The sequence below is a fragment of the Lagenorhynchus albirostris genome, chromosome 2 (genome assembly GCF_949774975.1).
Source record: "Lagenorhynchus albirostris chromosome 2, mLagAlb1.1, whole genome shotgun sequence".
In the NCBI taxonomy this organism is placed as follows: Eukaryota; Metazoa; Chordata; class Mammalia; order Artiodactyla; family Delphinidae; genus Lagenorhynchus; species Lagenorhynchus albirostris.
The window spans coordinates 5,540,715-5,555,451 of NC_083096.1; positions in this window are offsets into that span (position 1 = coordinate 5,540,715).

A 14,737-nucleotide genomic window follows, 5' to 3' on the forward strand; every position below is an offset into this window, starting at 1 on the left:
AACCCTGTTCTACAAGGTTTATTCTAGCCTTCCTTCTTGCTTATCTATAATCTCCCTTTCCAATGGTGAGAAGCCTGGTTCCCACATCTAACATCTGTTTAGTTTTATTTAATTCCAGTATACATGCATAGCATTTTCAGAATTATTAACCCATGTCCACATGAGAAATAATTTTACCAACTAGAGTAGAGCTTACACACAGTTCCTTTGCCTTTAGTCTTACAGGTCCAATCATTTCTAAAGTTACTTAGGTCAGCAGCTTTTCTTCCCTGCCACCCCCCCACAGTGAGGTTCGGTCACACATTTGTAATATACTTAATAACTTTTACATTCTGCATTTCATTCTGAGCTCCCTCAACCTTGTAATTTTTTTGAATTTGGATATATTAATGTTTACTCCTTGTGATATAAAGTTTTATGAGCTTTTGACAAATGCATGTCATCATCTATCACTACAGTACCATACATAATAGTTTCACTGCCCTAAAAAATCCCCTGTGTTTCACCTAATCAAATTGTGAATTTTTAACTCACTAATTTTTATTATCTGGCTCCCTTGTTCTCTAGTAAATCTCTTATTGTCTTGGCTAAAGTCTTAAATTGTCTCTCCTCTGAATTATTATAATGAAGGCTGGGAGAGAAGGGGAGTATAATATTGAAACATTCACTTTGCTAACATATAAGGAATTCCAGCTCTGAAAAACTACTTTCTTTTGAGTTATATTTCTTAATGCATCAATGGAGCTATTCAATGAACCAAATCTGGCTACAACAAGATTTAATGAATTTGTCACCATATCCATATTTTATACACATTATTTACCTTAATTTGTTTGCTAAAGCTTGTCATAATTGTGGCTATAGTGTCATATCCTGACAATATATATTCTTGCAGTGTTTCATCATCAAACATCAAATTTCCATCTATTCTTATTTAATTGTTTCATTAAAAAACCAAATAACTGAAGTTTGCCAAATATCTGTTATGATCTATGGCACTATCAGTGGTGTCTTGAATTTTGCTTTATTAATATAGTTATGTCAAGAGACTCCCTGAATTGAAGCATCAATGACTACTTAATAGACATCTTAAGCCTAACATATATAAAACAAAGTTCTTGATTCACCAACTCCATCCCAAGAAAGTCTACTTTATCCTCAGCATGTTGATACAAAAACCTGGACTGAACTTCAAAAAAATTACAGAGATGGGATCAGGAATAAAGATTAGGTATATGATCTGGTCCCCCACTTGCCTCGCAGGTGGAAGATTTCAAACATTCTTGAACTTGCCAGAGACCAGATTTTATATGGCTTTTATTTTGTATTTTGTGTCTGGACTGTACTTGCAGTTCTTCGGCCATGCTACATAGCTGATCAATTAAAAATAAGAAAAACAGATCTGCAAGAGGGAAGACATATGGGAACATATGTTTATGTATGACTGATTCACGTTGTTATAAAGCAGAAACTAACACACCATTGTAAAGCAATTATACCCCAATAAAGATGTTAAAAAAAAAAAAAGAAAAACAGATCTTATCTCACCTTCATTTCTTTCTTCTCTGATGCTCTTCTTTGTTTATATAGACCCAAGCTTTTGGCCTATATTATTTTCCTCTGCCTAAGGAAAATCTTTTAACATTTCTCATAGGGCAGGTCTATCAATTATAAAATCCCTCAGCTTTTGTTTGTCTGACAATGTCTTTACTTCTTCGTTTTTGAAGGCTAAGTTTGCTGGGTATAAAATTCTAGGTTGGTAGATTGTTCTTTCAACACTTTAAATATTTCACTCCACTCTCTTCTTCTGTGTTTTCTGATGAGAAATCAGTTTTGTTTTTTTTTCCCCTAGACTCTAAAATTTTCTCTTTACTTTGTCTTTTTTTTTTTTTAAGTTTGAATGTGGTATGCTTAGGAGTAGTTTTTGGTATTTATTCTGCTTGCTATTGTCTAAGCTTCCTCTATCTGTGGTTTGGAGTTTGTCATTCATTTTTGAAAATTCTTGACCAGTGTTTCTTCAATTATTTTTTCTGCTCTCTTCTATGTTTCTTCTCCTTCTGGTATTCTAATTATACATACGTTATTCCTTTTTGTTTTGTCCCAGAGTTCTTAGTAGTTCTGTGGTTTTTTCAAATTATTCATTTTTTTATCTTTGAATTTTTGTTTGGAAAGTTTTTATTGACCAATCTACAAGCTCACCAATTCTTTCCTTGGCCTTATTCAGTCTACTGATGAGCCCACCAAAGGCATTTCTAAATTTGTTACAGTGTTTTTGATTTCTAGCATTTCCTTCTGATTCTTTCTCAGAATTTCTATCTCTGTTTACATTACCCCTCTGTTTTTGCATGTCTATTTTATCCCATTAGAGCTCTTAGCATATTAATCACTGTTATTTAAGATATTCTGCCTGATAATACCAACATCTGAGTGTGGTTCTAATGTTTGCTTTGTCTTTTCAGACTGTTTTTGTTGTTGTTGCCTTTTGGTGCAGCTAGTAATTTTTTTGTTGAATTCTAGACATGTTATATCAGGTAATAAGAATTGAGGTAAACAGGCCTCTACCATGAGAATTTATGATCTTATCAGGATCTGAGCTTTGTTTCATATTTAATCAAGCTATAGGTGCCAGGGATTTCAAATTTCTCTAGCATCCTTGGTTTTGTCTCCCTTCTGGACTTCAGGCTTTCCTACATACCCGTCTACGGAAAGAATGTGTCTTATAGCAGTTTCATCTGTGATCAACAGGAACCCTGTTGGTGTGGTGGCAAAGTGTGTGTGTGTGGGGTGAATGTTCTGTAATTTTCCATTTAAGTCTCATTCTTATAGTGAGCCTTAATCTTTGGCTGGTGACTTTCACAAGTGATTTTTTTTTTTTTTTTCTTGTATAGCCTTTAGAAAAATCCCTCCTCTCAATGTAAGACAGGAAGGACAGAGGGGGCTGGAGTGAGAGGAATGTCCTTCCTATGATTCTGGGATAAGGCTCAGGTCAAGTTTTTCCTCTTGGAGGGAAGGGCTTTGTTATGGAGAAGGTCTGGGCATATTTTGCAAGGATTACTCTCCCTCTGTCCCTGCAGATTCAGGAGGGGAATAATTCTCAGATCTTCATTTTGAGAACCTGATGGGGTTCCGGGAAGTAAAGCCCACAAAAGTGTGGGGGTCTCCTACAAGGCTAAAGCCCCCAGGAGCTTCTCATCTTACTCTAGTCCATACTTAGTCTCCAACAATTGTCAACATTATCAATTAAATCTTACCAGTTCATGGTTCAAGTGACTTGTGCTCCAGATAAGCAGATCTTGGTTGTGATTCTCTGGATTTACCTCTCTTTCCAGATTTCAGGGTAGTGGTTTGTCTGCAAACTCAATTCTTTTTCGGGTTCAAGAAAAATTGTTGATTTTCAATTTATCCAGATTTTCTTCTTGTAAGGACAGCAGTGAAGACTTGCTGGAACTAAAAGTTCTCTATATTGTTTTTGGTTTTTGTTTGTTTTGGGTTTTTTTTGTTGTTGTTCTTTTTTGTTTTGTTTTGCTTTTGGCCCTGCCACACAGCTTGAGGGATCTTAGTCCCCCAACCAGGGATTGAACCCATGCCCCCTGCAATGGAAGCACAGATTCCTAACCACTGGACTGCCAGGGAATTTCCAAAAGGTTCTCTATATTGTTGATACAAATGTTCCAGCTGCTTAAATGCAAAAATATCTTGATTGGATATAGTTATTGGTGACCTCTGTCAGAGTAATGCATGACGGAGAATGGTCACTGGGATGCTTGTCTAGCTTGAACAATTGAGACAATGTCTCAGACTAGGAGAAGAAACAGTATTTGGTCTTTTCACAGAGGGATTAGTGGAAGTGGAAACACTGTCTCAAGTTATATCTGATTTTAACAGCCCTGACCAGACAATGGAGCCACTTCACACTGCAGAGGCCTATAGTGGTTATCGTTTCCACACTGAAATAACAGTGACTCTGAAGAAAGAAACTAAGTCATGTGAATGACAAATCATTAATAAGTTGGACAAATAGTAAAACAATACTGACTCAGTGTATGTTCAGATTTTCTTACAATGATGATTTTTGAATGTAACAATTCTGAGAAAACTCCTTACATCACATCATGTGCCATCCTAGCACAAGTGACAAAATGGATCAACCTTGAATGAAGCCAAAGTCCACGGTACCACCAAGTTACCACCCTGGGAACTTTCTGGACTGTAATTTATAGTTATGTTATAGACTGAATTGTACCTCCCCAAATTCAGACTTCAAAACCCTTACCCAAAATGTGACTGTATTTGGAGATAGGGTCTTATAGAAAGTAATTAAGATTGAGTGAGGTCATAAGAGTGGATCCTAATCCGATAGGACTGGTGTCCTCGTAAGAAAAGGAAGAGGCAGCAGAGATCCTCTTCCCTCCACACATGCACAGAGGAAAGGCCACCATCTGCCAGCCAGGAGGAGGGGTGTCACTAGAAGCCAACCCTGGCACCTTGATGTTGGACTCCCAGCCTCCAGAACTGTGAGAAGATGATGCATGTTGTTTAAGTTACCCAGTTTATGTATCTTGCTATGGCAGCCCTAAGTGACTCATACAACTGGTAGAGATGAACTGTTGGTTCTTCAGCCAGCAGGTATAAAGAAGTTAGGTCCAACACCTGACCGACTTCTTTGGATGTTGCAGATAGCATATAGCACAAGCGGAAATTTTGCTGCGGCCTCTGCACCATGCCAACAGACAGAAAGCCTAATCTCTTGAGGTAGAGGCCTTGAAATGAATCCAAACATTAATACCTCAAGTGCTGTCCTGAAGCCCATACCTCCTTCAGAACCCACGATATTACACATATCTGTGTATGGCCTCACAGCTTTTTGATTGGAACCTTTGGCAATAGACCATCAGTACCCCTCAGCCTCCAGGATTCTGCATGAAAGGGCCTATATATAGCTTGCCCAGTAGATTCAGAGATTGTCTCACTACAAGTCATGACTCTCTAATGGAACCTCCAAATAAGAGCCGAACAGGGCCTTGCATCCTTGGCCTCCCTAACAAATCCACCTTTAGACACAAAGAGGATGCATTTAGTGGACTAATGCAGCCTTCCAACATAATGATGGACCCCCCAATAGCCCACAGCAGTGAGACTCTGCAAAGTGGGCTGAACGTCAAAAGTGTTCTAGACACAGAGCACATCATCTCAACACTAACTGAAATTCATCTTTACACAGACTCGTGGGCCAACACTAAAAGCCTAAAAATTGTCAGGCTACTGGATACGAACTTAGGGCTATAATACTAAAAATACATCTATATGAAACCGGATATAATAACTTGTTCATGAACTTAAATCTTGACATCACACACATGTATGTCCAAGTAAAGGGACTATGTTTCAGTCAAAGTATTTTCCGACAAAGCCCAATCAAGAACATAGAGCTATTACTTCTGGTGTAGCCCACATAGTACACTCAGAGGTACCAAGAAAATGCAACCAGATAAGAATGCCAGTGTTATTTTCAAAGCCTTTATTATTTGTGATTATACAAGCAAGGACAAATGATCTGATTGTCTTCAAATTCTTGTAAGTTTCACATGGCCATACCCCTTCTGCCTTGGCAGTACTCCTAGAAACCCATGAATCAGGGAGTGGAGAATGAAAAAATTTTGAGAAGAAACAGTACGTCTTCCTCCTTTTCATAGCAGTGTTGTTAAATATGTGTAACATCTACTGTGTGTGTGTGCGTGTGTGTGCTTTTTCTGATCTCTGAAGATACAAGGAAAAATTTTTAAATGCTTGCTTTAACCTCAGTAGGTGGAGGCAAAGATTGTATTGCTCAAACAAGGACACCTGAGCAGACATGACCTTGGACACTGAGTTTGCCTCAAGTGGTTTTATGGACCCACTTCTCAGCCCCATAGATTGCTTATGAGAACAACATGATGGTTTTATGTCCCTACTCAATTCATTATTCTGGACACAGGACAATTAGTCTGTCTCATTCCCAAGAGGGCATTCAGACTTTAGCTGGTTGGATATAAAAATCCCTGACCCTGGGAGATGAGTAGGGGGAAGAAAGTAAATAAAATATTTCCTCTTTCTATTACAGACATATACAAACAGCCTGAAATATCTTTCTACAAAGATTTTAGGCAATGCCTTATAAATCTGAATCCCTCCTAAGTGTGTCTATGCCACATCCCACTTGATCCAGCTGCATGGCTTCTCACTGATGCTCCACTCTCAGAAAATAGTGGGCAAACATCTCAACTCCCAGACACACCGTGAAACCCACTAGGAGCTTGTGTCAATCAGAACCAATAGAATGACTTACAATTACTGAGTCTCCCCAGGGTATGAGAGACACATCAGGATGGTTTGGAGGCTCATGTCCGTGCCCCTTTTGATAGCAAAGCAAAGATCTGACTAGCTTAAGTGGAACAAAACCATTGACTGATGACAGCATTCCTGGCGTTCAAGGTTTTCCCTATAGCACTTGGTTTGCAGATTTTGGTCTTAGAATGACCTCCCTGTACTGTTCTTTTGGGGATTTCTTGAGACATTTTTTGTTAATTAAGTTATGCATTCGCAAGCATCCCTTAAACTAACTTAAATATATGTGACATGAAGTGGAGACAGGGCTTATTCTCCCTTCTGGAGACTCTCATCTTGCCCAGGCTCCTGGCTGTGGTCCACAGAGTCCATGCATGCCTCGTCCATGCTGTGAAATAATGAGAATTCTCAGGACTGCTTACAGTCAGCACGTGAATTTCAACTGAAGACTGAATGTCTTTAATGGTTTTATGACTGTTCAGATTTTCTCTTTCTTTTTAAATCAGTTTTTATCAACTTCTACTTAAATAATAATTCTAGGAACTCTAGGAATTTATTTCACGTATTTTCAAATATATTGGCATACATTTGTTCATAATAGCCTCATTATTTGTTTAACCTCTGTAGCATTATTTATGTACAATACTTCATTCTTAATAGTGTTTAATTCTACCCATTCTCCTTTCAGTTCTGATTAATCTTATCAAAGGATTATTTACTTTACTAGTCATTTCAAAGAAATTAATTTTTTTTTTTTTGGGGTACGCGGGCCTCTCACTGCTGTGGCCTCTCCCGCTGTGGCGCACAGGCTCCGGACGCGCAGGCTCAGCGGCCATGGCTCACGGGCCCAGCCGCTCCGCAGCATGTGGGATCTTCCCAGACCGGGGCACGAACCCGTGTCCTCTGCATCGGCAGGTGGACTCCCAACCACCGCGTCACCAGGGAAGCCCAGAAATTAATTTTTGACTTTATTTGTCATCTGTTTTTCCAACTTCATTATGACCTGTTCTTATCTTTATTATTTTCCTTTTATTTGGTTGGATTTAGTCTGTTTTTTTATTTTTAATATCATAAGATAGATATTTAGCTCATTAATTTTTACACTTCTTTCCTAATGCAAGAATTTTAGTCTGTCCATTTACCCAACACTCCAAGTTATGATACCTAGTATTTCCTCTATTTTAAATGTCTAAAAATTGCCTAAGTTCCACAGTGATTTCTTCTATAAACCACGAGTTGCATGTGTTAATTTTTATATTTCCAAATGTAGTTTTATTCTAGTCATCCTTTGTTATCATTATCTTCCTTAATTGCAACGTCATCAGACAAGTTCCAATATTAGCAAATATTTGAAAGTTTTAAAAACTACTTTTATGACATGGCACACCATCACTTTTCATAAATATTCTATATGTGCGTGAAAAAATGTATATTTTTCAAGTGTGAAGGTACAATATTCTGTATATATTATTAGTTCTAATTTGGCAATGGTGTGATCAGAGCCTTCAAATTGCTTATTTTTAAAATAGATATAATAAAGTAACATGAATGATGATACTTTTGTCAATTTTACTTGCTCTCTCTTCTCTCCCTCTCAATCTCTCTTCCTCTCTCTTTTTTTCCCTCCCTTTCTTCCTCCCTCGTATGTTGTTAGATAAAATTTAAAAGTTTTTATAAATTGTTAAATACACATTTTGCCATTACGTGCTGATCCTCTTTACCTCTGCTAATGTTTTGCAGTGTAATGGAGTTTTTTCTGTTCAATTCAACAACTCTGGCTTTTCACTGCTGAGTTCAGCCCAATTAGTGTAATTGTGATTTTCAATTGTCTCTATTTTTTTCCCTGCCATCTTATAATAATTATTCCCTATTTCTATAATTTTCTATTTCTCTCATTTTCTGAATTTTTCAGTGTTCTTTTCTTTCTTTTTATAGGAAGCAAAAACTTTATTACCATAGTACAATAATTTAATATTAAATTTGGCACTGAGCTTCCTAACAACCAGGACACAAAGGGAAACATTGGTTCACATATTTCTCCTTAACAACTGCAAATTCAGTGTGAAAATAGATGAAAATGCCTTTTCTAAGAAATGAAAGTACATTGATTTTTTTTTTTTTTTGAGAGAAAATTTATCCAAGTACTAAAGTCTAAAAAGAGTGTCTGGTGTGGAACTCAACTTATATAGGGCAGTACAACATGATGGTTGTCACTAACAACAGTTCACAGGAGAAGGGCAAGGGTGGTTGGAAACTACTTTTTTTTTTTTTTAATTGAAATATAGTTGATGTATAATATTATGTGAGTTTCAGGTTTGTACCTGTAAATCCTCTTCACCTATTTTGCTCACCCTTCCCTCCACCATCCCTTCTGGCAACCACCCATTTGTTTTTTGTATATATGAGTCTGTTTTCCTTTTGTTTTGTTTTTTAGATTCCACATATAAATGAGTTCATGAGGTATTTGTCTTTCTGTCTGACTTATTTCACTTAGCATAATATTCTCTAGATCCATCCATGTTGTCGCAAATAGCAAGATCTCATTTTTCAGTTTCCTTTTCTTATTCAATTTTCTACCTCTATTTTTATTATTTAAATGATTACCTTTAAATTTTATAAAGTTAATCTATATTTTACTCACCTTTCAACAAGGGAACATTTTAATACTTAATATATCTGTTTATGCCTTTCCCAATTTACATGCTATTATTGTTCAATAATTGAACAACTTTCCTTCAACACTGCTATTTAAAAATTATATAAATTTAAAAAGCAATATTTATTTAAATATATCTATAGCTTTACCAACTTAACGGCACCTTAGACTATCCTTCTGTTGTTATTTTATAGAAACATTCATTGTTAATTATATTTATTTATTGACAGGGTCACAGGAACACAAATATTTAGCTAGACTTTATATCTGGGTGTGTCAGTGAAGGTGTTTCTGGGTGAGCTTATTACTTGAATTGGTTATTTTTAGTAAATTCTTAGTTTTTTATCTAAAAATAATTTTTTAATATTTTTTCTTCAAACATAGTATTTCTACGTTCTCAATTAGAGGCTGATTTTATTTACTCTTAGCTATATAAGGAGAGCATTCCACCACCTTAACAGTTTCCATCTTCGCTTAAAAGGCATCTTAAGTCTAGTCGTCTTCATTTTGCTGGTGATTTGTCATTTATCTTTGCCTGCTTTAAAATTTTCTCTTTGTCTTTGGTGTCCTTAAGTTTTATGAATATATGCCAAGGTGTAGATGTATATTTAGTCATTTACATGCCTTCTGTGTTCCTGGCTTCCTATCTTCATTTGTTCTGAAAAATTCTCAGCCATGATCTCTTCAAGAGCTCTCTCTTTTTCCTTTTATATATTCTTTCTCAGACTCAGATTAGAGATACATTATGCCTTCTCTTTATTTCCTCTATTTCTCTTTCACATGCATTTTGGGTTATTCACAGTTACACATTTTATATTCTTTGATTGATAATTTCAGTATCTAAAGTCCACGTGATTGTCAATCTTTTGGTTTCGGTTTTTGATCATTCTCACTCTTGAAGGCAAGAATCTGTGTATGTTTGATGATTTTTGATTGTCAACTAATATTTTCTTGATATGCAGGAATACTGAAGGCCTATTTTCTGCCAGGTTCCAGAAGTCAGCACTGTGCCTTGGAACGTTTTAGAGCCCCAAGCAGCTAGATAAAGTGGCAGCAATAGATAATCCTAGAATCTCAATGGCTGAAGATGATATTTCTATTTGTTTTTATATGTAAAAATGCAAACATATACAAAATACTGTAATTGTGCATACCATATACAAAGTGTAAAACATTTAAATGAATATTATGTTTTATAAACAAGTTTCTGTAACAATAGTTTACACTTGTTTGTATTACCTCTCATTCATGCTACTTGTTTTTAATGGGCAACCCATGGATTGACAGTACATGTTGTTCTAGCCCCAGGGTCCAGGCCATGTGGGACTACCAGTCACTAGGACAGAGGGAAAGAGATGCAAATTGCATACAATTTCTTAAAGCTTCTGCCTTGAGATCACACAAGTCACCTCAGTTCTCGTTTCATCATCCAAGTCAGGTTCCAGGCATGTTTTTAATATAAAAACTGTGTCAGTTCTGCTGTGTACCTCCAACACCCTCCTTTCATCACTTCCTGGTTGTCTGCGGTTTAACATGTATTCTGTGGTTCTAACATTTATGCTCAATTTCATAACTAATTTTTCTATTTTCTGTAAATCTTAGTTTTACATCTGAGTGTATTATTGTTTAATCACTGGTACTTTCCAACTGTGGCTTCTCTGTATCGAGATCTTAATTTTGATATTTTTCCTTGAAGTTCATAATCAAATTTTAAAAACAGGCTTTTGGACTCTATTTCTTGATTTCTTGCATATTCATGAATTTATTTCTTTTATACTAAAATGTCAACTTGACTGAATATAAAAAGTCTTAAAAAAGTCTTGAATTGCACTTCTTTTTCATAAGGACTTCATAAACATTATTTCAGTCATTTTAAACATATGACTATGTGCAAGACTTTAATATTATTCTTATTTTCTCATTTGCATGATTTGTCTCCAGGATGCCCATAGGATGCTTTTTATTTTTTAAATAACTTAAATGTAATTTTATTTACCTTTTTAAGTTACAAAATAAGATGTGGTATTTTAATCATTCATATAGCACAGAGACAGAGAAAATGTCAATAGCCTTTATATCCTCCATCAATCTCCTCTCCTAAGCTTGTTTTTCTAAAAATATAAATATTTATTAAATTATAACACAGATACAGAAAACGTGCAAATCATATATATATAAAGCACATTAAGTTTATAAATGTGAATACACCAATGTGAGCAGCATATAGATAAGAAAACAGTACAGCACCAGCATTCTAGGAGCCCCCTCATGCTCCATTCCTTCCCCAAGGAGTAACCACTATTCTAACAGCTAAAATAGTTTTGCTTATTCTTTAAAGGACTGAAAACAAAGAAGTTCTTTGGTAAATGAAATTTCACATAGGAACAAAGACAGATGGAACGTGACACGAAGTTTATACTTTTTATTAATAAAAGCATTTGCTTACAGAGTGCCATATCAAATGAAAAGAGGCATGCATAGTTTGAATAATCATATCTGAACTACATTTTGTGAGCAGTTTGAAAGAAGACTAAATTTCCATACCTTCAGGTGTCAATGATTGTACTTATGTGGGAAGGATGGTAGAGTTTTGACTCATTGCCGTGTGTTTAATGATGCTTCTTAAAAAAATCTTAAGTTAGTGATTATAAGTCTATTTAGCAAGGTCTTTTTGATAAAATGTCTTATTGAAGAATTATATATAAATGATCATGGGTCATAATTGTACATGACACAAGATCGTTAAACAGAAAACCACCAACATTCTAGAAGTCCCTCTTCAATATCCTGACTTCTAAAACTAGTGTTTTTGTACATTATATAAACGGTATCATATACCATGCACTCTTTTGTAGCTTCTTTCCCTCAACTTTATGTTTGTGAGATTCCTTTTCCTTGTTCTGGGTAGTTGTACTTTGTTCTTTCTCAGTGCTGTATCATATTCAATTGGTGACTAAACAACAATTTATTTATCCATTCAGCTGTTAATAGGCATTTGGGTATTTTTTGACCATTATAAATAGTGTTGCCTTGGGCATTTTTGTACATTTCCCATAAAAATATATACCTAGGAATGGAACGGTTAGATTGTGGGATATACATGTGTTCAGATTTAGTCAATTATGCCAAAGGGTTATCTAAAGTAGTTGCACCAATGTCCATTTCTGTCAGCAATAAATGAGAGTTCTGGTTTCTCTAAATCCTTCTCAGTGTTGTGTGAATTTTTCATTTTAGTAATTTTCTGTGGGTTTGTAATGATAATGCACTGTTTAAGTTACTTTAAGGTAACTTATTTAACAGTTTTATACTACTCAACAGTTTTTTTTTCTATACTGCTATACAAAGATATGCAGATTTTCCCATTTCCCCCCTAAAATTTGTATTCAACATTTAAAACATATGCATTGTTATTTATAACATATAATGAAGAATAACTATGAAAAAAACCTACCCTTGCTTAAGAAATAGAACATTATCTTTGTAAAATTCCTTATCCATCTTTGAAAATCAATATTTTCAAAAACATTGGTTTGCGCTTTTTTTTGCTATGTAATCATTACTTTAAGCTTATTATGTATTTTTTAAAACTGAAGTCCAGAAGCAGTGGAGACAGTCTTACTCTCTAGTCCAAAGTCACTTTACCTGCTCTCCAGAATGGCTATACCTGTCTCTCTTCCCAGACAGCACATGTAGTTCCCTGTATCCTCATATCTCACTATTGTTTTAATTTGCATTGCTCTAGTTATTAATGTGTGTAAACATCTCTTTCTATACTTCATATACTTATTAGCTTTTTTCCTTTCCCTTCCAACAAAATTCCTGTTCATATCCTTTTTATGTTTTTAATGAGAAATCATACATTTCATTGTAAATATGCAGAAATTTCTTGTATCATATATTTCTAATATATTCTAAAGTTACCCCTCATTGATTTTAGGTATTGTAAATGTCAGATTCCCATTCTGTCATTGGTCTATTAACTTTGACCAGGTGATTTTCATTTCTCTGATGATTAGTGATGTTGAGATCTTTTCATGTGCCTGTTGGCCATCTGTATGACTTCTTTGAAAAAATGCCTATTCAGGTCTTCTGCCCATTTTTAACTCAACTTGTTTTTCTTTGCTATTGTGCTGTATGAGTTCTTTGTATATTTTGGATATTAAACCTTTAACAGACATATCATTTGCAAATAGGTTCTTCCCACTCAATGGGTTGCCTTTTCACTTTGTTGATGGTTTTCTCGCCCTTCTTACATTGCTCTTTTCCTACATGTTTAGTTTTTTTTACCTATGAGTATGTCATCCACGCTTATTTCTTTCTGACTTTTACTAAGTTTGAATGGGGCACATATATCTGGTTGAAGTGTCTGCTGAAATATATTAAAGCTGAGAGGTATAAACTAAAGCAGTGGAAGCTTAGGACACATCTTCATCACCTCTGTTTTGTCGTCTCCTTCGTAAATGTTTCCACTCATTATTACCTTTCCTATGTCTGGTAAGCAGAAAATCTTGAGTTTTCACAGTAAAGCCCTATGTTTCAGGTGTCTATGATATATCTCACCATTATTAATTTATTTTCATGGACTTTGATTAGCTGTCACCACAATGACTGTGGTGTATTCTCTGTCTTCTTGTTTGCTTCCTGAAAGGATGATGTATGTATGAATTTTCTTATTTAGCCTTCCCTCACTTCTCAGGCTTGCTTTAGACACCTGTACTCTGCTCACACCTCCATTCCAGGTATCTTTGATCCTTTTAGAGCTGTTCTCCCTACTTTGAAGGACCTCTGAATTATTTAAAGTGTCTCTAGGAGTTTGCATTTGTTCTTGTCACCTTTTGCCATTTTGGTCCCAATAATATTTTTCTTTAATTTCTTTTTGGAGGTTGTGATTTGGACTGTGACTATCTCCTGTTCCCGTGGAAGATACAGCAGCCCCTATTTTTTACATTTGGTTGTTCTTTCAGTTGGCATTACAATATAAAATAGATAAAATTACAGAAGGGAACAATGTTTAATTCTCTGAAATTGGGTAAAACTTCGGTCAGCAAAAATATTTTCTAATTTGCTCATCTTTTAAAGTCTGTTATTATTATGCAATTTTACATTTCTCTGTAGGATCAGGTGGTCTGCTGCTTTGTGGTGGTTATGTGAATACTGCAGAATGTAAAATTTGGGACTCGCCTATGGAATGCTGGTCCATGCCAATGATGTGAAAATTAGCATCCAAACAGCAGTGAAATTTGCTGAGAAAGAAAATGTAAAGTTGTTGTACTACTTAGTTTTATTAGGAAATGATTCTGGTATGGGACCAAAAAAGGACTGGTAATTATTCATAGCACTATTGAGGAGATTGTCATATGTGACATAAGTTTATTTATTGGTTAGGACTTTTTTTTCAGGTGCAAATGATAGAAATTCAAACCATCTTAAGGAAAAAAGGAGAGCTTATTGATTCCTATGACTGAGTGTTCTAAGAATGATGTTTACTTTAGTCATGGCCAGCCCCAGAAGCTTAAAAAATATCTTGTATTGCTGCAAAAGTCCGGTCAGTTCCAAGTTATTTACAAGAAGGACACACATAACTTCTTAGAAACCCCAGCAGAAAGAGAATTGCTCACTCACAATACCCATACATGAAAGATTCCCCTTTCCCATCGTCCATACTCTTTGACCCAACCTGGATCATGCAGCTATGTAAGAATGTGTGTTGAATTCCACTGTGATCAAATGAGAAGAGTAGAACTTTTATGTACAACA